The 26,268-nt window shown below is 35.9% G+C and overlaps 1 protein-coding gene across 14 annotated transcripts in view; it reads left to right on the plus strand.

Annotated features, from left to right (window-relative positions):
• Positions 1-26,268, plus strand: part of srrm4 (serine/arginine repetitive matrix 4) — a 763,243-nt gene that overhangs the window by 673,244 nt on the left and 63,731 nt on the right. For 2 of the 14 annotated variants that reach the window (XR_012406134.1, XM_073951119.1), the window contains exon 1: positions 19,804-20,010. The exons of the other annotated variants lie outside the window; for them this stretch is intronic. The gene's annotated coding sequence lies outside the window, so the exon portion shown is untranslated. Of the gene's footprint in view, positions 1-19,803; positions 20,011-26,268 lie in introns of those variants that run through there. 14 annotated transcript variants of the gene reach the window in all.

Here is a 26,268-nt window from a genome sequence, read left to right on the forward strand (position 1 = left end):
TCATTATATACTGCATACTGTATATATCTGCTGGGAGAATGGCTCTTATGCTTAACACACTTAAAAATGCAATAAGGCTTGTATAAATGTGAACTTGTGTACAGTATATTCTGAAGACTTTGCATTTCACATGCTGTATTAATTGTTTGAAACAGATAGACGTCAGTAAAATAGCTTTAAACAAATTTCACGTATAATAAAGGCAAAAAAGCTATTTAGCATTGAAAACTCATATTTTAACAAGAAAATAGAAATATACTGCAAAAAATATATTAAATATTGCTGAATAAATGCACCAAATGACAGTTTCTTTTTACTTGTAAATTAGTCATAAAGTTTTTATGACAGAGGCCATTTAATAGAGTATAAATTTAATGCTAATTAAGAATAAACATATTTATAATAATTTAGTTTAGTCATTTATTTAGTTACTGCCTTAAAAATGACAAGATGACTTTACTTTAAAAAGTGAGCAAACTTGTAACTTAAGTTACCTTATTTTATTTTTTATTATCATTCTCATAGTGCATGTACTTTATAATTTGACATTTTACTCACTTTTTTAAGTAAAGTCAACTAATTGCTCTGTACAGTGCACATAAATATTGTAAAGTGAAAATCTTGATATGTACAGTATTTACAGTTGAAGTCAGAATTATTAGCCCCATGAAATATTAGCCCCACTGCTTATTTTTCTCCAATTTCTGTCTAAAAGAGAGAATATTTTAGTAACTCATTTCTTATTACTGATTTATTTTATCTTTGCCATGATGACAAACAATATTTGTCTATATATTTTTCAAGACACTTCTATACAGCTTAAAGTGACATTTAAAGGCTCAACTAGGTTAACTAGGCAGGTTAGGGTATTTAGGCAAGTACTTATATAACGATGGTTTGTTCTGTTAGTTATCAAGAAAAAATATATCTCCAAAGGGATAATAATTTTGACCTTAAAATGTTTTTCAAACAATTAAAAACTGCTTTTATTCTAGCTGAAATAAAACAAATATGACTTTCTCCAGAAGAAAAAATATCAACAGACATACTGTGAAAATTTCTCTACATCATTTGGGAGATATTTCAAAAAGAAAAAAAAATTCAAAGGGGGGATAATAATTCTGACTTTATCTGTAATTCATTTCATGTATAATCTATTACATCACTGCTCAGAGAATGGCTTTTAAGGCCAGGACACACCAAGCCCACGTTCAGCTGTTAGTTTAACTACTAGAATTACCATAGCAGTCAATCTGACTATTCTCATTTTGTGATATCATATTTACATTTGAAGCTTCATTTGAGATATTAAAACTAGGGATGGTTATTGTTAATTGTATTACTACTTTTATAGATAACACTTATCGGTTCGGTAATTAAATGGTTCTCTTATCGGTACTTTTTGTAGTGAGTATTTTCTATAAAAAAAACAAATTGACCAGAATTAACAACACTTTATTTTATTATTACGTTTTTAATGTAAAATAAAGCAAAACCAATAATTGTGAAACCAAAAATAATTAAAAAAAGCTTTAAAGAATGTACAATGGTTTGAAGGAAAATGACCGTTCTTCTGATGAAAAATCAACATGTTTGACTTTTCTGACAGAAGAGGGAATCTTTCTTGGTTTTTTGTGCTCCCTGCAGTTAAAATACCCTCTTTGAGTTGCAAAATTCTGTTAAATAACCAGATAATGTTTTAGATTTGTCATTAAAACATTCACATAAATGAGTTACCGGTGTTTCGGGAGATAATGTAAAAATAATCCTTTTCTTTTTTATAATTTCTTAATAAGTATAGTTTATTATTAGGCTATTCATAGGCTATATTGGGAAATACAGTTATGTAAAAGCATTTTTAATGTTTAAGATTTATTTAGGCTACTGCAAAAAAAAAAAAAAAAAACATACTGTTTTTAATGTAACCGAATGTGTGTTTATTAAACTATTAATGTTATACTAACTTAGAGAGACCTTATGTGATTGACTGCTAACATAACGATGTGGATGATGTACCTTTAGTTTGTTTTTCTGCAGTTAATACACTTTTGAAAGATACTTATCTAGATTGCTTGTGCTTCCGCTTATACAAGTAAACAACTTCTTGCATTTGTTGCAATGAGCATTGTCAGTGTCCACTCAGGAAATACAACCCATTTGGGTCACTCTGCAAGTTTACGAGCTGTGTGTGCATGAGTCTGTGTCCAGCAAGTCATAACTAGAATGCCATAAGAAAGGGAAAATAATCATTTATTGTTTACCTGGACGTTTGTCTATGATTATGTCAGCTTACCTCTTCTGACAGGTCTTTAAATTTGAGTGGTTTGTTCACGTCACACTGACAGTCCCTTATAAGCTTAATCAGAGCACACAGTCTGAGCTGAAAGGAGCCATGATTAGTTCACCTTTTAAGTCTTCTGGTTTTTGAGTCGTTTGTTTATCACGTGACGGCATGTAAAGAGAGATGACTCAAACCCAAGGACTCAAGAAATGAACAGATCAAATCTTTTTCCGGCTCTGACTACATATGATTGGCTTCTGTCTTTCACGTGATCAATGAACGACTCAAATTTGATAGAAGACTCGAAAAAGGAGCCAATCTTCTCTCCACCTGCACAAATGTGCGCATGCGCAAATGAACAAATCATTCCATAAGAGGACTCATCCTTCTCGATTTATGCAAAAGATTTGTTTAAAATGAACGAATCATTCACGAAGGACCCATCACTATAGGTGCAGAATCTTTGTTTTCATTTCAGTCAGTTGTCATCCATTTGGTGTGTTTACAAGTAGCATTTTGCTCTAGACAGGACCATATATAAAGCAGCAGCACAATTTTTTTTTTTTTGTCGCCTCTATTTGTTACAAAGTCCCTTTCAGGCAAGTCATTTCACTCCGCAGCCATCTTTACAAAGACTCTCAAAGTAGCATGCTTGGGCATTCTATCTGAAATAGAAACATCAAGTTTTTGATTATATTTCATATTAGGAATCACAGAAAGAATTAAACAACAACTGTGTTTGTTTCATTTCTAAACGTTCAAATCACACTAAATCTGCAGAGACTCATGTCTGGTTACAGCACATCTCCTGGATAATCCTCAGTCTATAGCGATTGCTTATTGGCTTCTGTACTGGAAGGTGGGGCTTCATTGGCCATGTTGATTGTTACACTTTTTCCCATGGAAAACTATACTTGTGACATGACTTGTGTATTCTTTAGTTTTTGGTTGTAATCAACTGGCTGTGTCCTGGGCTTTATAGGTTTTAGAACTTAAAAAGTAGTAAGGATCATATAAATGCTTTTACATGTATGTTTGGCTCTCTAGCCTTTTCTTAACAATATATTTTCAGTGTTTGATGGAGATATCAAGTGCTTACCGTGTGCCTTCTCATCTGCCAGGATGAGATAGAGCGTTTGGTCAGAGACAAACAGAAACTCTCCCCACAGACTCCACACATTCCTAAAGCTCCTGAGGCATCACGGTGCTGCTGAAATAGAGTTATGTATAACATGGAGAAGCAGAGTGGGATAGAGTGGTTGGGTAAAGAGAGAGAGAGAGAGAGAGAAAACTACTTCAGTTGGAGATGATGAGAGTTCTGCTAATTCTGCCTGCTGGGAAGTGATTTAAGTGATTTTGGAAGGAATAAAAGGAGCCTTGTAAGACAGTGTCATATTTCTTTGTACCTTTTTTAACACTATGAGCTGTTTCAAGTTAAAGAGCAAAGGATGCACATTGTAGGCTCTATTTTAATGATCTAGGCGCAAAGTCTAAAGTGCATGGCGCAAAAGCATTAATGGCATGTCCGAATCCACTTTACATATTTTAAGGATGAAAAACAGGGTTGTGCTTATTCTCTTACTGAATTATGGGTGTGTTTTGAGTATAACATGCTTTAAACCAATTAGAGTCTCATCTCCCATTCCCTTTAAGAGTCAAACTCATTTACTTTTACTCTTTACTTTGCTCTCTTGCTTTCATGGATGATAAATCGTACAGATAAGAGCAGTACATCAATTATATTTGTTAAGTGTCTAGTTTGTAGTGTGTACACTTACAATAACAACAAAAATGTGAGCTTTTGTAAAATATAAGGAAAATAAACCGTGTACGCATTCTTCTGTGTCACTAAAATGCACTGAAACTTCGCGAAAACAAAACCCAAAGACATGAGACGCATATCTATAGAAAGCTTGAAGTGTCTACTTTTAAATGCAAGTGTATGTTAAAACAAATATTGTTTGATTAAAGTAATCAGTATGAAACCAACAATATGTCTAGATTCTCAAAAGTACACTCAAAAAACAACTTGTTGGATGAATTCAATTTAATTGAGGGCACGATTTCCATCCAATTAATTTTTTAGCACCAACTAAAAAACTATTTAGAGAATTAAATGCAATTGAGTTGGTCTAACATGATTTTATCAGAGAAATGTTTAAATACATTTATATTTTTATTTAACATAAACTCTTAGGTCTGATAATATCATGCTTGTTATGTCTCGTACAATTGAAAATCTTTTCGTTTTATTGTTATCCTAATTGAACTAAAAGAGCCATTTTTAAGCATATTTCATGAATTACATACACAATTGATTGAGACTGATCTCAGGACTAATTTTAGGACAGTTATTGCTCACTTTGCAAAGCAATAAACTGCATTTTTGTTAATTAAGTTGCCAACACTCAAAGCATGGGTGCTTCTGCAAGGTGGTAATCTCAAAACTCAAAGCATTACATGAAACTCTTCTACACTCTTCTACAAAAAAATAAAAATAAAATGTTGCTCGGTCAAACTACTTATTTAAAATGAGTTGAAAAAACACAATTCTTGAAATTTTGTTAAGCCAACTCATTTTTTATGTTGAAACCACTCAAATGTGTCAACTGGGAAGTTAAGTCAATTTATGTTTGGTCAATATGAAAACATTCTTTGGAACGCAGCATTTTTTACCGTGCAAATTGTCAAAATTACTAAACTAAAGCAAAGATTAAACTCTAACTATTAAATTTACTATTAAATCACCTAAAATTACTTCTTGTCAACATTTCCTTCTCTCAATTCAATAGCACACAAAGCCTGATGGGAACTACAAATCTCCTTTTTGTTGGTCACCAGGTAGTTGGACCAACACAATTCCTTCATGTTGTCCCAACTCAAAATGCTTAAGTTATTTTAATGGTTTACAAATTTAAGTCGACTAAACATAAAACAAATCAATTGGCCAAAGAAATGACAAGAATTGTGTTGTTTCAGCTCATTTTAAACACCTAGTTTGAACAAGCAGCAGTAATATTTTTTTAGTTTAAATAATTGCTGTTTAGTGTGTATATACAGTAGCTCAGCAGAAGAGTTGTTTAAGAGTGGATTTAATGTGTGCAAACATTACAACTCCGATTAAATGAAGTATTCGAAGCTCATCATTATTAAATCCAATGGGAATAAAAGTATATATATATATATATATATATATATATATATATATATATATATATATATATATATATATATATATATATATAATGACAAGATCTTTATATATATATATATATATATATATATATATATATATATATATATATATATATATATATATATATATATATAGGAATAATAAAAAGATCTTTTAATTGGTCACAATACTCAGCCATAACAACTGATGCTTCAAATATAATTTAGCATTCTTGTGCTGCCTTGGTCAACATTCATTTTTGCAGCTCTTCATTATTTTCCTTTAACCGGCACGATGTAAAAACCCATCAGAGCTCCAAGAAAATCCCACCAGTTATTATGGCAGAACACTTGTACCCTCATCTCATAAATATGATTATTCTGACACGACTAAAGGCAGCGTTTTTAAACTAATTGCGCACTGTAGAAGATAATTATGTAAATGCGCACATTATCACCCTGATGATGTTTGATGACCTCAGAAACGTCTCTCGGTTAAGAATATTTGCGAAAGCACAAGTCCAATCAAGCAAGAGAAAACAGGGAACACCGAGAAGACACACTGTGAATGCACCAGTTAAGTCATTAACATACGCTTCAGCATGTTTCACCCACCATTGCACCGGGTGAAGTTAGAGTGGCAAGCTGTTGATTGCTCTTTGTGAACACTGCCCTTTTTCTCACAATGCATCTCTGCTGAATAATTGTCAGGCTGTTGCGTAGACTTCGGCCAGAGTCGGTGTGTGTGCGAGTGTGTGTGCGTGAACATCTGGAGTTTTCCTGGCATTATTTCTCTGTCCTGGGGCAAAAGTCTTCCAATGCTTGAGCGTGCGGCAGAGAGAGAGAGAAGGAGAAAAGAGGGGTAATTTGTTTTGTTTGAGCTGAGGGGACGGTAGGGAGTGAAGAGTGCTTAAATTGATTGATTGGTGGCTCGTAGAGTAGTGGACCGGGCCATAATTACTCTTTGTGCCTGGTGTGATAAGGAAATTAATCAAACCATTATGTTGCTCCGTTTTATCATCAGGTAGCAATAATTGAATAAACTAACTTCACTTGTCTTCAGAATGACTTTTTCTGCTACGTGTTTTGACTTTTTTTTTTGTGCAGGAATATTTGCTCTGCTTCTGTTGGATCTCAATCCTAGCCCTCGCGGCCCCCCGCTATGCTTATTTTGCATGTCTCTGCTGTTTAACACCCCTGATTTCGATAACCAGCTCATTAGAAGTGCGCAACAAGAAGAAACTGTGTTTAGATTGACATTTTCCCTGCATAGTGTTCATTGCTTTCTACCCCCTGCACAGGGGAAATCGTCTGAACTTGAAGTTTACTACATTTAACCTTTATTTAACCCTCAATCATATATATATATATATATATATATATATATATTTTTTTTTTTTTTTTTGGCAAAATCATTTTGTTTATTACATTTAGTTGTTTTTTTTTAATAGTCTCTTTAATCTAAACACTAAAGATTGAACAATTCATTCATTTATAAATTTTCCTTCAGCTTAAGGCTGATTTATACATTTGCCTGGCGCCACGTCACAGACCTCAGTGGACTGCGCGCGCACCTCACGAAACAGACTTTTATACTCGACGCATTCATCATTGTGATATTTTTTTTAAATTACAGAAAAATCAGACGGGAAATTTTCGGAACTACGTCGTATCATAAATATCATTTAAAATTTTAAAGCTTATTATTTTTATAAATTGTTTTAATGATTATAAAGATATTTACAACAATTCCAGATTTTTTTTTATCAAACTTTGATGCATCGCTTCCTTTTGTTCATATCTCGGGCAGTTGTACATATTATTTATTAACTATTAATGAAAACAGAACATGGGTTGCTCTACAGAAAAAAAAAAAAAAAAAAAAAAAAAAAAAATATATATATATATATATATATATATATATATATATATATATATATATATATATTTCTCTTTTTTTTTTTTTTTTTTTTTTTTAGCCCTCTGAACAATTCACACGTTACTGTCTGGCTAGTTTGTGTCCTACTTATATGCTGAAAAGGCAATAATGATCCAACATTCTTGACCATTATCACCAATAAAGCCTAGAAAAACAGGGCATCAGTATATTGTAAACCGGTAGGTTCAAATATTCTTTTCCAGTTATCAAAGAAATAATTTGTTATTTTATTTTAGTTTTGTAACTATTAAATTGTTCATTCATTCATTTTCATTTCGGCTTAGTCCCTTTTTGAATCTGGGGTCGCCACAGTGGAATGAACTGCTAACTTATACAGCACGTGTTTTACTCAGTGATGCCCTTCCAGCTACAACTCGATACTGGGAAACATCCATAAATCCTCATTCATACTCATTCTTTTTTATTGTTTGTCTAATAAAAATTTAATTAAAATATTTTTTTATCAAACACAACACAGATAAAACATACACCTAAATGATGCTATAAGCCTGTACAACTCTTCACTACTAGTAGACCCACTTGGAAACAGCAGATTTCTGCAGATCTTTAACCCAACATTGAGTCTATTTATTTACTCGTGTAAATGTGTGTACATTTATATTTATTCAGTTTTTGAAATAATTTTAGTGATATTATTGACAAATATAAAAATCTTCACATGATTTGTTTACAATACAGTCTGTAAAGTAATATTTTCTGTCTTTTTGTATATATATTATATGAGAGACTTGCTTTGTTTACTAATTAAAGGGATCTTATTAGATTTGTATTGTAAACATTAAATAAAAGTTAAAAAGGTATTGTTTTTCAGTTCATATATTAAGTTTTTAGTTATGATGCTCCCAAAATCATTCCACATAAATCTGCAGATTTTTTTACAAAATTTTGTGCTGAAATAGCAAAAAATCTGCACAGATTTTGTCTGGCCCTAACTATTAACTTATCATTTAGACTCTTTCGCTAAGATACAAACAGCCCCCCTCACCTCCCACCCCTCACAAAAAATAAAAATACAAACACAGACCTCCAAAAATGCAATTGAAAACTCTTGCCATTTCATTTCTATAGATTTTTTTTTGGTTTTTTGATATTTTATACAATCAAAAGCCACCAGATTTCACAATTACCACCAGATTAAGGTTTTAGATGTCTAAATTTACTGGAAATAACGTTTCTTTTTTAACTGATATTAAATAGAAACAAATATTAAATAAAGCATTATATATGCACATTTAACACAACGTATGGTACTTTTAGATGTATATAAATAAAAAAAACTTGATTTTATCAAAGACAGTGATATCACATTTGTTTAGGATCACACCTGTGATGCCTAAATCTGTCGACTTTTGAACAGTTGAGTGCTGCAATACAAAGTATGTTTGAGGGTGAAAAAATAATTTAATTATTCTTTAATTGTTACAGAAGTGTAAAGGGCTATTTAACCAAAATCAGATGATTTGCATAGAAATCGCTTCATGCTTATTACCCTTTCAATTGAATATGCTTTCAAAACTGGAATCATGCAGAATATCCTGTAATGCTCACTTTGCAGGACTCATATGGTCGAATGAAACAAACAATATCATTGTGCCTGCTGGAGCCATGTTATGGAAGCAAAATTACAAGATTATTACACCATAATGAGAGTATAATTCCTAGCCATATTAGCCTAGAAAACAGCAACTTTTCATTTTCCATCAGTATTAATACACAATGTAACTACAGAAGAGTCATGCTTTAAATAGCACAATCATCATAGCTCTTTGTCCATTTTACAGTGAGATACAAATGGTCTAATCTGATTCACTAAATTATGCTAAGCTAAGCTAAAAATGCTTGGAATCATTTGTAAAGCCGCTGTGTTAAGGGAAGAATTTTCATGTTTTTTTTTTTGTTTTTTTAAATAAACAAGAAAATTATTCTGAAATGATCCCTTTCTATGAGACCATCTGGTCACCCGTCTGCTCATCTGTCATCATACCTGTCCATAACTCTGCATCTGTTCTTCAGTAGCTTAGTAAAGTTTTGCTCTGGCTGAAAAAAAATGAAATCCAGTTAGATTTAAAGTGATAGTTCACCCCAAAGTTTACTCGCCATCTCATTTCTTTATTCTGTTGAAATACAATATTTTGTGGGAGGAGGAACTGAATTAAGCGATTGAAGAAAATATCTGGGACCTTATTTTGCTCCCCCTTCTTATCGGCAATGGTTTTTAAATTTCTTACATGCTCTTAGAATAGAAAAAAATCGGTTCGCTGTAAAACAAAAGCCAGAACAGTTCCAGAAAGTCTAGAGCCTCTTTCTAAAAGCGATTTCCAAAATTGAATTCATTGTATTAAGCTATTAGACTGACCATAATTGATTTATAACCTACTGAAGAACAAACTAGTAGTTAATAGTAACATGTTAATAATAAAAATTAAAAAACAACAACAGCCAAATAAAAAGTCATCAGCCTTTTGATTTATTTATTTATTTATTTTTTTTACGACTCCTGGGGTGATTATATTCATGTACTTTAAAAATAAAAACAAGCCACAGCTGAACATGGAAGAGTCTCCAAGTGGCATTTTCCAAAATTAACAATGAATAGACTTGGGCCTATTGGTATGTGCGCGCCGTTGTGTGCAAGATTTATCTATTCATAACCACTTCAAAAAATATTGGGAGTCGTGAGTAACTGGCATTGTTATTTTGGGGGTCGCGGGCTTTGGAAACCCCTGCCTTAAAGGTACAAAAGTAAATCTTAAATATACAAAAGTGTACCTTAAATCAGTGTTTCTCAACCACTTTCTTGGAGGACCACCAACACTGCATGCTTAGGATGCCTGCTTTGTCTGTCACACCCATTACAGGTGTTTCAGTCTCTGCTAATGAGCTAATGATCTGAATCAGGTGTGTTTGACATGGAAAATGAGCTGAGCTGGTGGTCCTCCAGGACCGTGGTTGAGAAACACTGCCCTAAAGGTACTAATGTCCACCTGCACGTTAACAAAACTGTTTCTTTTGATAACATACCACCCCAGGGCTAGATTTTTACCATTATTTCAGTGAAAAATGAGTAAATTCACTGTTAACAATTTCCAGTGGAACCTACAGTAACTTGCAGACAGCAGTAATTTACTGTTTATCAGTTACAGCAGAAATACTGTATTTACATTTACAGCACCATTTGTTACATTATATGTATTTGAGGAATTTTATACAGTAATTTTTACAATGCAACTATAAAACACAGTATCATACTGCATACTGCTACAGTAAAATGCAGTTTATATTACACTTAAATACGGTGTCATTTACAAAAAAATGTTAACCGTGTGGTAGATTTTTTTTTTTATTTCTTGTTGAACTATTCATTTAAAAGGCTCACAATGGCAGCAAGGTTGTAACTTTCTGTTGTTTCGTTGGTTCTCGCATGCCTCCCGCTGAGCAGAACAAATGTAAGAGAGATGGGAGGGCTGGAATAAGCTGCTAAATCAGTCTGATTGTTCTTAAATCCTTCATGTCCACTCGTATCGCTCGGCGGAGCCTTCATGCAGAGTTGGAAATAGGGCAGCCAATTCTCCTATTCGACTCAGCTGTTTGTGGATTTTCTTCTCGCTGATTCCCCCCTCACTTTCTTTCCTTCCTTCCTCCCCGCACTAAAAGTGTCTCTACAAATCAATTACCTTCCCTGGCTCGTTTGGGATTTAGCGAGGACATTGTCTGTGGCAGATAATGAGGTCTGGTGCTGTGATTTTCTTTCTCCCATGATGCCACGCAGGTTATTTTCTCAGTGGAGGCAGCAGGCCTCGTGTTGCAGAAATTTAAGCTCGGTGTTATTGTCTTCCTATTTCATCAAATGGGAAGCGACAGCGCAGGCGCTCGCTGAGTAAGAAATCAAGCCCTGACAAAAGAATTACAGAAAGTACGGGACTTGTGTTGAAATGATGGCCAGTGATATGTTCATACACGTTCGTGCGTAATTGCATTCGACAGCGGGATTCTGTTTTTGGATGCGTTTGTTGGCCAGCGTCAACTGCCAAAGGCATGAATATTATAAAGTGATTCAGGTCAAAGTGCAGATTTCCTACTTCACTTTTAATGCTTGTAGTGCATGTAGTGGTCTCATCTAGTGGTGTTCATGAATATGTAGTGGTCTCATCTGATTTGATTTAGTTTGATGGTTCTCTATTCTGTTAGGAGAACTGTAAATATGTTTCTATTTTTAGTTGAAGATTTGAGATTATTTCTGGAATGTCTAATTCTTTCATCTGGAAAGTGGTTTGAATTAATTTATGTCTTATTTCTTTGTAATCAGGGTATCTTCCGTCCATTCCATATACATTTTCAAACAAAAAAAGGAAAACCATCTTTTGCTCACAAAAAAAATACAGCAGGCCCAGTTTCATATTGCACATATAAACATTGTATATAAGCTACTATTATTGCATGAAATAATAAAAAAGGGAAGAGCGCTCGTAAAGTGCGTCTTGCGCACAGAAATTCACGTATTCTGAATTAAGTTCTCTTTAACCTAATTCTGCTTAAATTGTAGAAAATCTTTAAATTGACAGGACTTTAATCAAGTCTTTTTCATCTGGAGAATTATAGTTATCAATAGCTTAGTCCTTATTAATGATCAATTTATAAAATACATCATTTACAGATCTACTGAAAAATAAGATGAATGTTTAATAACTATAATATTTTTATACTTTATAGCTTTACAGTGCGTGTGTCAAAGATGTAGTCATTGATGCAAGCCTGTTAACTGATCAAATGATAGAATATGTAAACTTGGTTTATATATATAATTAAATAATAATAATAGTTAAAAGCCTGGGTGCTTGTCCACAGAGGGCTCTTATTTTAAAGGGCTACGTCACGAGCTCAGATTTGGTTAACCAATCAAAGGAAAGTTGGCGTTTCAGCACCGCCTACATGTGTATAATGAATTTTGAAGTCGTTTATCCGTTTTCCTACTCTAAATTAAAAAAATGAAAATCGAGCCAAAATCTTGTTTTTTCAATTCTTGTGACCAAATAAAAAACGGAAAAATGTGCGTTTTCTTTATTTTCCTTTTTTTGTTTGAAAATAGATATGGATTGGACGGAAGATACCCTGATTGTGACGTCACCCTTGTATTTTTATAGGTATATTTTATGTTTTGAAAGAAACTTCAAAGTAGAGCTGCACAATTAATCGGAAAAAGATCGCAGTCTCTATTCGACCCCCTAGACGATCTTAATCCAGCATTTCTACAATTCTGTCAATCATATTTTCAAGATCTGGAAAGAAGCAAAGGCAGCTGCACGAGTCTTTTCATTGTTTCACACATGTTGCTTAGCGACATGGACACCTCCACATGATGTTAAAAGAGTCACATACTGCGTTTATAAAAGTATAATTCACCAAAAAATGTCATTTATGTCTTCATATAATGGTGTATTCGCGGCTGGGAAATCACACATGACTTGAGCTGCTGACTGTGCAGGCACGCGCCCTACTTAATGATAGACGAGCGCGCGTCTACTTTAGTGAACAGAACATGCATATGCTGTGAGTAACAGGTAATTAATTTGTAAACAATATTCAGTTTGTGGCACAGAGTGATCATTTGAGAGCCGCGCGCGAAGTATGAACAGCACTTAGCAGTGAAAATGAAACTGAAAGCATTCACATCATTTATTCATGCGACAAGCATTTGATATGTTTTTCTTTCATAGCGAACACACAGCTGTGCATGAAAATAAATGTTTACAGTGTCGGTATAACTAGTCTAGCCTAATGTTGATTTTACCAGTGAATTGAATGGTCTAATAACAAACTGCAATATAGGCCTATATCTCAAACATAATTCAACATCAGAATTATTATAAGTAGAATAGAATTATTTATATAAACCAGTAGACCTACACATAATATTAATTTTGTTGTTTTACCATATGCTTGTGAAAAAACAATAACCTCATATTAAGCTTTATTTTACATCTACAGAATCGTGAGAAAATCATGATCTTTATTTTGAGCAAAAAAATAAAAAAATTCACGATTCACATTTTAGCCAGAATCATGCAGCTCTACTTCAAAGTAAAGTAATTTGATTACTTTTGACATGAAGTAATTACTAATGTAATCAGATTACAATTCTCCAGTAGTAGTCAGTCATTTGTAATCTATTACTTTTGGAAAGTAACTTACCCAACACTGGTGGTAATACTTCAAATGATTGCTCAAAAGCAGCTCATCAATCAAACATATTGAGCTCAATCTGTGTAAAATATATCTTGGATTGAAAATGGTGATGTAGATAGTAATCCAACCAATAGAATAAATTAAGTCTAAATACATATAGCCCACCTCAATGGCAAACTCTTTACACTAACCCTGTCCCGCAATATCTGGCTTGGGAAATAAAAATGGCATACAACTCCAACTAAACAACGTCAGTGTCATGGTCAAGATGCAAAACCATTTCAGCTCAATGCAAATCATTTCAGAAAAGTAATTATTTTCAATAAAGCACATAAAAGTCAAAAAGATTGAATGAAAAATACCTTATGAATATTTAACAAGAATGTGTTTACACTAAAGTGAAGGTATATGGAGGGCTTGATTGTCCTAATAAGACAGCATTACACTATTCTCATTTTTATATGATATTATTTTATAATTTTTATTTACATTTTCATGCAGCCTGTAGTGCAATACTGAGGTGATAATAATTGCCAATAAGTATACACATAATCTAGCTACACTCAGTGCAAAGGAAATAATGCTGTTTAGAGTACACAGAGTAAACAGAATCTGGATATTTGCACTTGTATATAGCCACAATATATTGCTTCTTCCTTTAATGTAAACAGCATCTAATTGATGCTTGAATTTAGCATGAAGAGCATATACGTTTAGAAAATCATGCTATTTTCACTTAGTGTGGAGGAAATAGCATCTAATTGTGAAGAATACGTAGTATGAATCATCATCTGCAGTTTGTCAATTGTATCTATCGCTTTTACACTGCCAAAAACTTAAACGTCTACACAAACTGTTTGCTTTTGTCTTTTGCATATTGTTTATAAAACCTTTAAAAACTATATATATATATATATATATATATATATATATATATATATATATATATATATATATATATATATATATATATATATTATGAAAGGTTGAAAAAAAGTGTATATACAACTAGAGCTTGCTTGTTTTGACAAAATTTAAAATACTTCGCTTTGAATTAACTCAAATATCTATATTTTTAAGTATTATTATTGAATTCTTAAATTTATTAAATTTATTTAAAAAAAAAGTTTTATAGGGCAAATAAAAATCTTTTCCACCTGGGCCATTCAGATAGCATAGTGTGAGTGGGCCCTTAAGTTTAACCTGCAGAAACCTACAGAAACCCTGAAAACCAACTTTACCTCCATTTTTCTTGCAGCAAATCAACACAAATTAAGGCCGCTTATTTTAAGAAAAGACGCAGCAAAATCTGTGATTTTTGGCCACAATGATCAGAAAAAAATCCTGCGAAATCCTGGAGGCACTGCTTGCTGTATGCAAACATACCTTGTGAGCTGCCAAGGCCCAATAAAAATAATATTTTCAAACACTAATTCTAAACATTTAAAATCCTTCAGAATGATGTGTTGATCAGAATGAGTTCTTTCATAGCACAAGATTATTAGCATGGTATAAAATGACAATTTCATTTTATTTCAGTATCAACAAAGTCCTCAAAAACACACTTATGAATAAAAAATATCGCTCTATATTCTTGATTGAAACATATATTTGCGTTTATTCTAAGATTTCTAGATTTTGCTTTTGGTATCTTGAAATGTCTATAAAGAAAACACTGAACTACAGAAAACAAAAAAAGTTTCAAGGAAAAATCTTCTCTTTTAGTTTTATAAAAATAACTGCCTAACGCTAATCTCCCAAAAGATATGAATAACCATCACAATCCCATCCTGCTGTTTTTCTTAAACCTGTTGTCATCTTCAGGTTCTTTCAAGACTGAATCTAATTGGCTTCACTGAGACGATGTTCAATCTTCTACTTTCAGTTTCAAAAGACAAAGTCATGCAGGCATAAAAAAATCCCAAAGGCCACAGACTTTGCATTTTGGGTAATCTAACTCTATATAACATGAAGATATTATAATCCATCCCATTCAGTGTTGCCGAATGATGACTTTGTCTCTATGTTTAGCATGTTTTCAGACATACATACATAAAACAGAGTGCAAATATAAATACCCCTTTATTACCCATAGGCTGTTAAACAACTAACACAGCTGAATTGAATTGAATTTTATTTGACATATTTTAGACAAGCTGTACAAAAAAGTATCCCATACATTTTGAAATAAAAACTGTCGAGGATAAAAACACAATAATCGCTGTTAAATAAAACAATGTGTGGCTTCAAAATACAGATGATGCATAAAACAAACAGTACCTCCACATTTTAAAACAGGGACAGAATAATTCACAAATACCTTCCTTCATTAATTCATTTTTCTTTTCAGCTTAGTCCCTCTATCAATCAGGGGTCGCCACAGCGGGATGAACCGTCAACTTATCCAGCATATGTTCTACGCAGCTAATGGCCTTTTAGCCGCAACCCTATTCACACTCAAGTAATATATAAATAAAACATTCTCGTCCATCATGCAAACTAATTATCCTCATCAAACAACCCTCTTTTCAAGAGTTCCCACTTAGATATGCTTGGCACTTATAGCAGGTTTGGCATGCTGTCCCGGGAGAGAACCCTGAGCTCGGAGATATTTGAGCCCAGGGCTCCCGCCCGGTCTAGAAGCATATCAGGAGAACCGAGATCAGGTAGGTCTCGATCGCTCCCCCTTTAGAAGGGGAGAAAAAGGAGGAGATGGGGTGGAAGGGGGGATTCTTCCAAAATGAAGATAGTGCAATGAGGAGAAAGTGATCCATTTATACTAAGCTAGGATCATTCTGATTGGATTATTACTGATTACGGATGAGTGGCCAGCGGTGCACAATCATATCACGTGCTCCTCTCGAAATTAGTTTATGAAACTTCACTTCAAGAGTTCCCACTTAGATATGCTTGGCACTTATAGCAGGTTTGGCATGCTGTCCCGGGAGAGAACCCTGAGCTCGGAGATATTTGAGCCCAGGGCTCCCGCCCGGTCTAGAAGCATATCAGGAGAACCGAGATCAGGTAGGTCTCGATCGCTCCCCAAAAAATGCCTCTAGCTCGGGACAGCAGCCGAGTATTTCAAAGAATTTCCCCCAAAAAGCTAGAAAGTTTTTACTATATCCGGCTGCTGGATATAGTAATTAAGGAATGAAGACAGAGTAGGGGGCTCCAGTTGGAGCAAAGTTTGAAACTGACTTCTGTGGAAGCCAGAGCGGGGGAGGGGGTTGGGTGGAGACTAGTGAAGGGGGGCCATAAGGGGTGGGCGGGGTTGGCTCATTAAGAGTCAAAAATGCTCGAGGAACACTCCAAACGGAGATAGAGCAGGGAAGTGGCAGCGCTATATATATAAATATATATGTATATATGAGAGAGTATATAAATATATATATATATAATGGGATAATCTAAGGCCTGGAGGGGGTGATCAGGAGACTTCTGAGTCAGAATGGGCGCTGCGGGAGTTGGGTGCAGCAATTTTTTATTTTGCCATCTCTAGCAGAAATCGTGAAGTGTGATTTGGGCGGTGGAGATTTCTGCTAGAGGGTGAGTGGCAAGTTTGGCCAGACTCTTGCTGGAGTCGATGCTCGTGGAACACTCCGACTGGAGATGGAGCGGGGAGTGACAGCGCTCTATATAAATATATATCTATAAACGAAAGTCCATAGATATACATATATAATGAGTTTCAGTGGCCTGGGGGGGGCAGTGACTGACCCCTGCGGGGGTCGGCGCCCGGGGAACAGGGCAAGCTGGCCTACTCTAGCAGGAGTCTGGGAAAGGGGATTTGGACAGTGAAGGACTCTTGTTAGAGGGTGACGGGATAAGTTAGGTGCTCGAGGAACACTCCGTTAGGAGATGGAGCGGGGGAGTGACAGCGCTATTATAAATATATATCTATGTACAGGTGTATATAGATATATATATATAAATAAAGATTGCTAAGGCCTGGAAGGGACGGTGAGACGACCCCTGCGGGGGTCGTAGCTCGGGGTAACACTTCTGCGGAAGTCAGAGCTTTAGGGGGGGCGGGGTCCGGCAGGAGTCGGGAAATGGGAGGGGGCTGTGAAGACTCCAGCGGAAACGGCCAGGGTGGCGGGGTGACGGGGGGCTTGGATGAAACTCCAATTACCTATGTGGCTGGGGGAGGAAACTGAGTGTTACTCAGGCTAGAAGGAAGAAAAAGAAGAAGGTGGCTGGGTCACACCCTCGCCCTTGAGTGGATGTGGGATTATGGCTGACAAGAGCCATCTGGGCTTCTTTGGGGGGCCAGTGGCTAGGACGCATGTCTTGAAGGCATCAGGTGACCACCTTTCTAGGATCTGGATGTGTTGCTGCCCTTTGTACTTCTGTGATGGCTGCACATATTCTGAAACATAGTATACAGGAATAAGAGAAGTAATTCAACACCTTAATACTTTTCCCACACATTTAAAGACCTTATCACCATTTTCAATCAAAAAAGCTGGCGAGATTTATCTTACGGAATATTTACTAAAAATGTAACAAATGAATCCAACTAAACATTCGAATACAGACATATGTATATTAAAATCTAGCCGATTCGACAGGTTGTCACCTATAGAGCTGCAGACTGATAGTGTTGCAGTAAACAAGCGGCAAGCTGTCAAACCTTAGTAGAATTTTACTGATTACGTAACTACCTAGTATCCTGATATTCACGGCTTGAATACAGTCAAACTTTAGCAAACGATGATACCTTGTACAACAATAAATGTATTACCTTGTAAAGGAATCTAAGACTTCTAATACTTTAAACCCTCAAACTCCTCTATATTGACTTATCAGCCCCCAACACCTTATGATACTCCGGAGACACCCTGTGTAAGAGTGACTGAGATTTGATCTGGGGGAAACCTGTGGAGCAAAGAACTGTTATAAGCATCTCTTAAATCAGAATCGTGTGACAGGGCAGTTGTTTCATCTATAAATGGGAAGAAGCCCGCGGGGGGGGGGGGGGGGTTGTTGTGCAGAAGGAGGATGAGGCTCGGCGGAGCGACTTTGCTATAGCGGAAGTACAAATGATAGTCAGCATTGGAGCGTTATGAGTGCTAAATATTGTCAATAGTGATATGAAGAGTAAATGGGGGGGGGGGGGGGCATGTGAATATGATATCAAGGGTGTGGGCTGTATAGGCAGAAAGTATCTTTGCGAAAAGTGTTAATGCATTAGGATTGGATGAAGAGTGTGATGGGTTGGATGAGGGCAGTTTCAGGAGCTGGCAGTCTTGAACTCTAAAATGGAAAACAAGAGAGAATTAGAAATGAAATCTTAGCAACATGGCACATGTACAGCAGACATGATTAATTGTATTGGCTGATATTCGTGGGAGGAGTCTTCATAAGTGTATGGATGATTGTGAATGGAAGCGCCTTTGTTAATGCATGTTCCAATACTTAATGTCACAATGTGCCAGGGTTGTAGAAGTGGGCATTTGTCCTCCTGCAGGGTGGTAATTAGAAGGAGAACTGAGCGTATGGGGCATTTCTATGCTGGAAGTCCAGGAAACCTCTTGGAGAGCTGGTGAGATGATGATGGAGTGGAGTTTAAACCCCTTACTGATATATAAGTTTTTAAAACTCAAATGTATTTAACAAAAAGTATAAGTATGAAAAGCTACTCCATGGCCAGAAATGTCCTCCTCTTGTTTGTTGCAGTCGAGCAGGAAATTGTTTTCTTACTGTCATTATAAACTGACTGACATTCAGGTGTATTGATATGAGAGTCACAATTGGCGTGATACAAAAGGGGTTACTGCTTGATGTGTAGGTTGTCTATCACTTGCTGGGTAATACTCATTTCAGAATTTTTTTTTTTTTTTTTTTTTTTTTTTTTTTTTTAAATATATGTATATATAATTATTAATAAAATGTAAATATATCAACTGCCTACATCAAACTTAAAAACGATGTAGCCACTTAATAGGAACTGTGTGAATGTAATGTTTATCATGGCTTTACTCCATCCATGATAAGTAACATGTCTGTAATCTCAACATGATTATTTGGCCGGAATCAACGTCTCTGCACGCAGTCCATTCATGAATTTGTCGGGAGAGAAGGCGGGACCGTCTCCAGTTTTGGAAAGCTCATTGGATGGTGATACTTCCCCTTTAAGCTATTGGCTCCTTGGAGTCACGGTCAAGAGTTCTGAGTGCAAAGGCCGGCGGCCATTTTGTAGATCAGATCGCTACAATGTTTATGCGTGAAAGTATGGCTCCACTCTCACCAGCAGCTGGTTTGGATATCAGTGCACCTTTTCATGGATGTATATCGACGAATGAAGGTGTTATGGAATAATGTTTATGGATTAGATTGCCTGGTCATTTGCCTTCGAACTATTTCAGCTGTCAGAATGTTATGGATCTGCTGACCAGCGGGAGGCTGAGAGGTAAGTTCTTCATTTAAAGCGTTCTATTCACGCTGATCTCGCCAGACTTCCCTTTAAAGCATGCACGTTACCGAAAGTGGACCGTTAACGTTAGGTGATCTGTGAGTTCGGCTCCTCTCCGGTGGCTTGAATCGCCGGCGTCATAAGTTTAGACGAAGTTGTGGCTTGTGTAGTGAAGGGCAGATGAAGTAGAAGATGGAAGAGTTGATATGCCGGCTTCTTGCGGGGATTCTGGCTCGATTGCTGGCGAGGCAGCTGCTGGAGTTTTGGGGAGAGCGGGGTTCTGGTTGGAGAAGTTGTTGTTGTTGATTGTTTGTTTGTTTGTTCTTCCATGCCAGAAGGTTGAATGATGCTGAAGCGTAGTTTAAATGCTGGAGCGTTTGTAGCGGGAAGCATTCTTCCAAAATGAAGATAGTGCAATGAGGAGAAAGTGATCCATTTATACTAAGCTAGGATCATTCTGATTGGATTATTACTGATTACGGATGAGTGGCCAGCGGTGCACAATCATATCACGTGCTCCTCTCGAAATTAGTTTATGAAACTTCACTTCATAGCTTTTTTGAACCTCCTTAAACCTCCCTTGTTGAATATGATGACGTCAGTACTATGCAAATAGTTGTATGACATAATCTAAATAGATTTAGCGACTTCTTAGGCAGAGTTTAGCACCTTTTCATTAAAATTTGGCAACACTTCTACCATAGGTTGTTTTCACATGACATCATTGATGACAGGAAATGCTTTGTTTTATTTTGTTTATAATTATTTAAATCAGCCCAAATGAGAAATACCGAGCAGCTTTTATAGACTTCCAAAAGTTTTTGCTCATAAACGGGGGAAAGTTCAAGAAACTGGCTGAAAAACGGAAGACAGGGCGGGTAATAAACATTTTTTCAGTACATTTATGTGTACAAACTTTTTTGAGTGAAATAATTCAATTGACAGCACCAATCAAGATTACATGCCTAGCTATGTGTATAAATATGTTAATGTGTTATATAAAAATAATACAAACACCACCACACTTACACAAAATTCAGGTATCTTAGCTGGCCATGTAACCGCTGCAATGAAATCTGTCTTGTTTTGCAATAATGCAGAATAAACAACTGTAACGTTTACGCTGAGATGCGCAGCAGCAGTGAAGGTTTGTTGATGGTACATTCATTTATTTATTTACTCAGTTTTGTTTTGGCTTAGTCCCTTTATTAATCTGGGGTCGCCACAGCGGAATGAACCACAAACTTGTCCAACAATATCCATACACACTCATTCACACACTTACACTATGAACAATTTATCCTTTCTAGTTCACATACAGCGCATGTCTTTGAACTGTGGGGGAAACCGGAGCACCCGGAGGACACCCACGTGAACGGGGTGGGTGGAGGGTAAATTCATCAACTAAAACTAGATGGTTATTGCTGTGGAGCACTTTTCCTTCTTACAAAAATGAATCAATATTAATGTATACTATGTGTCCAAGCTTTTCTTTGCTTTCATTTGTAATTTCGTGATGTCTGGAAGATATAAAACTATAGTAATTTATAATAAATAAACATGTTTTTGAACCACATCGTAAAGTGTATAGTGTCTACATAATGTGTACAGCTCTTTGTTAATGAATGCTAGAGAAAACTATATCATAGCAAACTGATAAACTGTAACAAATCCTGTAACGTTAGTGTAAACTGTTGTGCATCGTGATGGTGTATAATTATAATATAGAAGACTGACTGAATAATTTGTTTATTACTACAGTTGTGTTGTAACACAGCAACAATATAATTACCACGACAGTTTAATTCAAGTAATTATCTATAGTGTGTTTCCAAACACTGTAGTATTTATTTTTTTACGTAACGTAGTAGCTTATACAGTATCGACCGCCTCTGACAGGCAAATATATTTAGTTCAGTAGAAAACTTGACTTTCTTCATGATAAAAGCATACCTGTCAACATTGGGATGTGAAAATAGGGATATGGCCACCATAATAAGGGATTTAAGACGAAATTAGTTGTGTTTGAAATAAAAAAAGACCAAGATCGACATCTTTAGATATTATTGTAATAATTAATTATGTTTGTATATGTCTGTTTAAACATGCACCCTAAACCCAAACTTTCGCTCCTCTTCAAATCGCGTGTACAGAATTTGTTTGGGAAACAGAGACTATTTATCACTGTGGAGTGCATCAGCTGACAGTCACGCACCATTATATGACTGTTTTGAGGATTGCATGGGAGGGGTGACGGCACCTGAACTGTAAAGGCACGTTTTTATATTTATTTCAAAGTGTTTTCTTGCCTAAACAAAGCAAAAGCACAAAACAGACTCACATTTAAGAGCAAGGGGCAGCCCCTGGTGGTTCGGCGGTATTGTTTTTTGCCACCCTTCAGAGAAACACTGAAAATACGGGAGAAATACAGGAAAATACCTTTACGGGATGATAGCAGGATAGAACTGGTAAATACGGTAGAATTCTGGGAAAAACGGGAGGGTTGACAGGCATGTAAAAGGATCATGCCCAACATAGGTGGTTCTTTTCTATTTATATCTCCTTTGAAATATGGTATGAATTGCAAAAATACAGACTTTCCTTTATATCTGCCTTTCAGCTTTTTACTTTCTGCCCTCCTCAGCAGAACCACATGATTGAAAACAACTGAACATTGAAATAAAAGGACTATTAAATGCTATCTAGCTTAATTCAAATAGCCTAATATGTCCACCAATGGTATGAGTTTAAATTGCAAGCCTGCCCAATAGACAACCATGTATGGAAAACAGTCATTATTTTTGAAATTTGGTTTGGGTGACACTAGCGGGACAGAAATGCCACACTTCTGCTTTAATTACCACTCAGAAAAAGCTCTCTGCTGTCTGTTGCCATACAGCTCCAATTAGAATGTTTATGCAATGAATTTTTAGAAGAAAAAAACAACATGAAATGACAACAAAATAGAGAATCATGAACACATTTACTAAACCCTTCTTGTCATACAGGATGCACACGCGCATCACTTGGGTTTGTGTATTTGCAAATAAATGCAATTCAAATGACCTGCCAGGTTTCTGCTTGCGAACCGCTGATTGTTTTTGCTTTGCATTATATCGCTGTTAAATCCTAAAGACACTCATAGCCCATTCTGATTCATCAGGGGGGAGAAGTGTTATTTGAGAATGCTGCTTGTTACCATGGCAGCCAGATATGAACAAGTATGAGATGTTTCGTGCACGCTAACTTATGACCCGTAATTATATGCTTTAACACTCAGACTAATTAGTGCCGTTAACACTCAACGACTTGTCAGAGACTAAACTAGAAATATAGAACAAATTCTTGGCATTCATGCAGACGGGAAGCTCATCAGAATATTCTTTGATCTTCGTGTTTGCCTTAAATAAAAAAAATCAAAGCTGTTTTAACTCTAGTAATGAAAGCTTTAAGAATTTTCCTTGAAATAGGACAAGAGACGTAGATGTTACTATTCTTGAGTGATAAAACACACAGGTTTTGACATTTGTGAAAATTTGATGTCAAATCTTTCACTGCTTTTCAATGATTACTAGATGAAACACTTATAAAGAAAGAGAACGCAACCCCGAATTAAACATTTCACAGCCATATCACCCTGCAGGCCAAGACCGGTTACTCACTGCAGCTAACGGGGATTGAGCCTGGTCAGTACATGGATGGGAGTCCACATGGGAAAACTAGGTTGCTGTTGCAAGTTGTTAGTTGCTGACTCTCTGTGGTCATTAAAAATCCCATGGCACTTCTCATAAGAGCAGGGGTGTAACCCCGGTGTCCTCATGCATTTTTTATTTATTTTTTTGGTTTAATGTGTTGGTTTTAACAGCACCAAAGAAAGACTAAGCATAATTATAAATAACGTTACACTATGCTACTTTTTATTTAAAACCATTTTTCCAATAAAGTTGTCAGTTGTCATGGGAAATGAAGAAAATTACTGCAATATTTTAAAATAAATTTAATAAATTGTGTATAAAAATATCACACTGCTGCCCATGACTCACTGAAGCTAAGCAGGGCAGAGCCTGGTCAGTACTTGGATGAGAGACCACATTGGAAAACCAGGTTGATGGTGGAAGGGGTGTTAGTGAGGCCTGCAGGGGGCGTTCAACCTGCAGTCTGTGTCTTAATGCCCCAGTAAAGTAAAGGGGGACGCTATACTTTTAGTGCCGTCTTTCGGATGAGACGTTAAACCATGGTGGCTCTCTGTGGTCATTAGAAATTCTATGGCACTTCTCGTAAAGAGTAAGGGTGTAACCCCGGTGTCCTTGCCTAATTCCCTCCATGGGCCCTGCCCCATCAACCCCCATCCACCGAATTGGCTCTATTACTGTCTCTACACTCCATCTATAGCTGGTTTGTGGTGATCATCCAACTGGATGCTGCACACTGGTGGTGGTGTGGAGAGACACCCTCATGATTGTGTATGACCATACACAATAAATGCATTATATAAATACACATTACTTACTAACATTACTAAAATATCATATATAGATGTAGAAAACCTTTAAAACCTTTACATTTAGATTGGGTTACATTTTTCATAGATTTAATTTTTTTGATTTAATTTAACAGCACAAGAATTATTGTATTACTATGTATAATTTATAAATATATTTATATTATTTTATACAAGCAGTCAGACATATGAACTCCACTTTTAATTTGACCTGCTCAAAGAAAACACTCTTTTCGAATGAATCAAACAGACTCTAGTACATGCACAGATCAACATGAGCATTTATAGCAAATAAATAAATGTAAATATTATCCTACTTGCTTTTTGAGCACTGTCGAGTGAGTTCTTAAACATCTGGGATTGGTCATTCTGTTCCCGCACTAAACAGAAAGGGCTGCGATTGGCTGTAACGGTCAGCGTAGCTCTGGTGTTATTCACTGATGAGTGACACGGATGCAGATAAACAACCTCGGTCTATAATGTGCGGTTATCACAGCTGATCCATGATAGTCGCTGTGGAGAAAACTCATGCTGCAGAGTAACATGCTCGTGTATGTGTGTGTGTGTATGCACATGTACACAGCGAGAGACAGAGAGAGAAGCAGAGTAGAGATGTTTACTGCTTTCATTTTCTCCATAACAGTGAAATAGGGACTCATGGGTTCTTCTGTAAAAGTTGTCTGCCTTTTAAGTAACATTAGTTGGATTTTTTTAATTTCTCACGCTCTGCTTTCTCGCCATAACAATAGTTAATAGGTAATAGCAGCTTTTGCGCTTTGAAAATCGCACCTTTTCAAATTGCGAAATTGGTTAGAAATCGATTAATCGTGCAGGCCTAACATTAACCTTAAAATGCTTTAATAAAAATTTTAAGTGCTTATATCCTAGCCGAAATTAACAAAATAAAACTTTCTCCAGAAGAAAAAATAATACAGGAAATATTGTGAAAAATTCCTTGCTTTGTTGAAGATCATTTGAGAAATATTAGAAAAAGTAAAAGAAAGAAATCACATGAGGGTTAGCAACTCTGACTTCAGCTGTATGTCTTACCTCTAGTACTAAAAGCCTAGTACTTTTTTCCCTGAGCTCTGAGTCTGTAACAGGACAACAGATGGGAAAACGAGACTCCTCCAAACGCAGACAAAATCTGATATACCGAGTCCCCAGTCCATCCTGTAGTTGACTGAGGTTATCTACTGCTATTAGGCCTGTCACATCCACACATCCACAGCCAAACAACTGATAATCGCTATCACAAAGAAGGCGGACGGCAGATCATTTCACGAGAGAGAGGGAGAGAGACATGATTGAGCATGTTAATTAAGGGTGGATGGCGATTAACTCACTCCACAGCTCCATCTATCAAAATGGAAGGTGATTATATTGTTTGTCTAACATTCAGGGTAAAAGGCAACCTCTTTTTATATGGTGATATTGATACAAACGATGCGTATGCTTAAAGGAGACGTGGTAATTAAACAATGTTTAGGCAAATGGACATGCTGTTCAGAATCAAGACTTGATATTCATCATTTAAAAATGACCCCTCGTTAAAAATATACTTGACTGAGTTTCAGAATTTGGCGACCAGTTATGTAGGAGTAGAAGTCCCCATAAAGATAGCCATACAAAGTGTGTGTTTTGTCTGTGTATAGTGTACATGTCTACAAACTTCTGAAAAAGCCCTCTCTATTCTCTGTCATCTTTGTGGAGACGTGACATTTCTCCCACCCACCTTTTTCTGCATGTGTGTG

This window comes from Danio rerio, chromosome 5 (assembly GCF_049306965.1).
Source record: "Danio rerio strain Tuebingen ecotype United States chromosome 5, GRCz12tu, whole genome shotgun sequence".
Taxonomy (NCBI): Eukaryota; Metazoa; Chordata; class Actinopteri; order Cypriniformes; family Danionidae; genus Danio; species Danio rerio.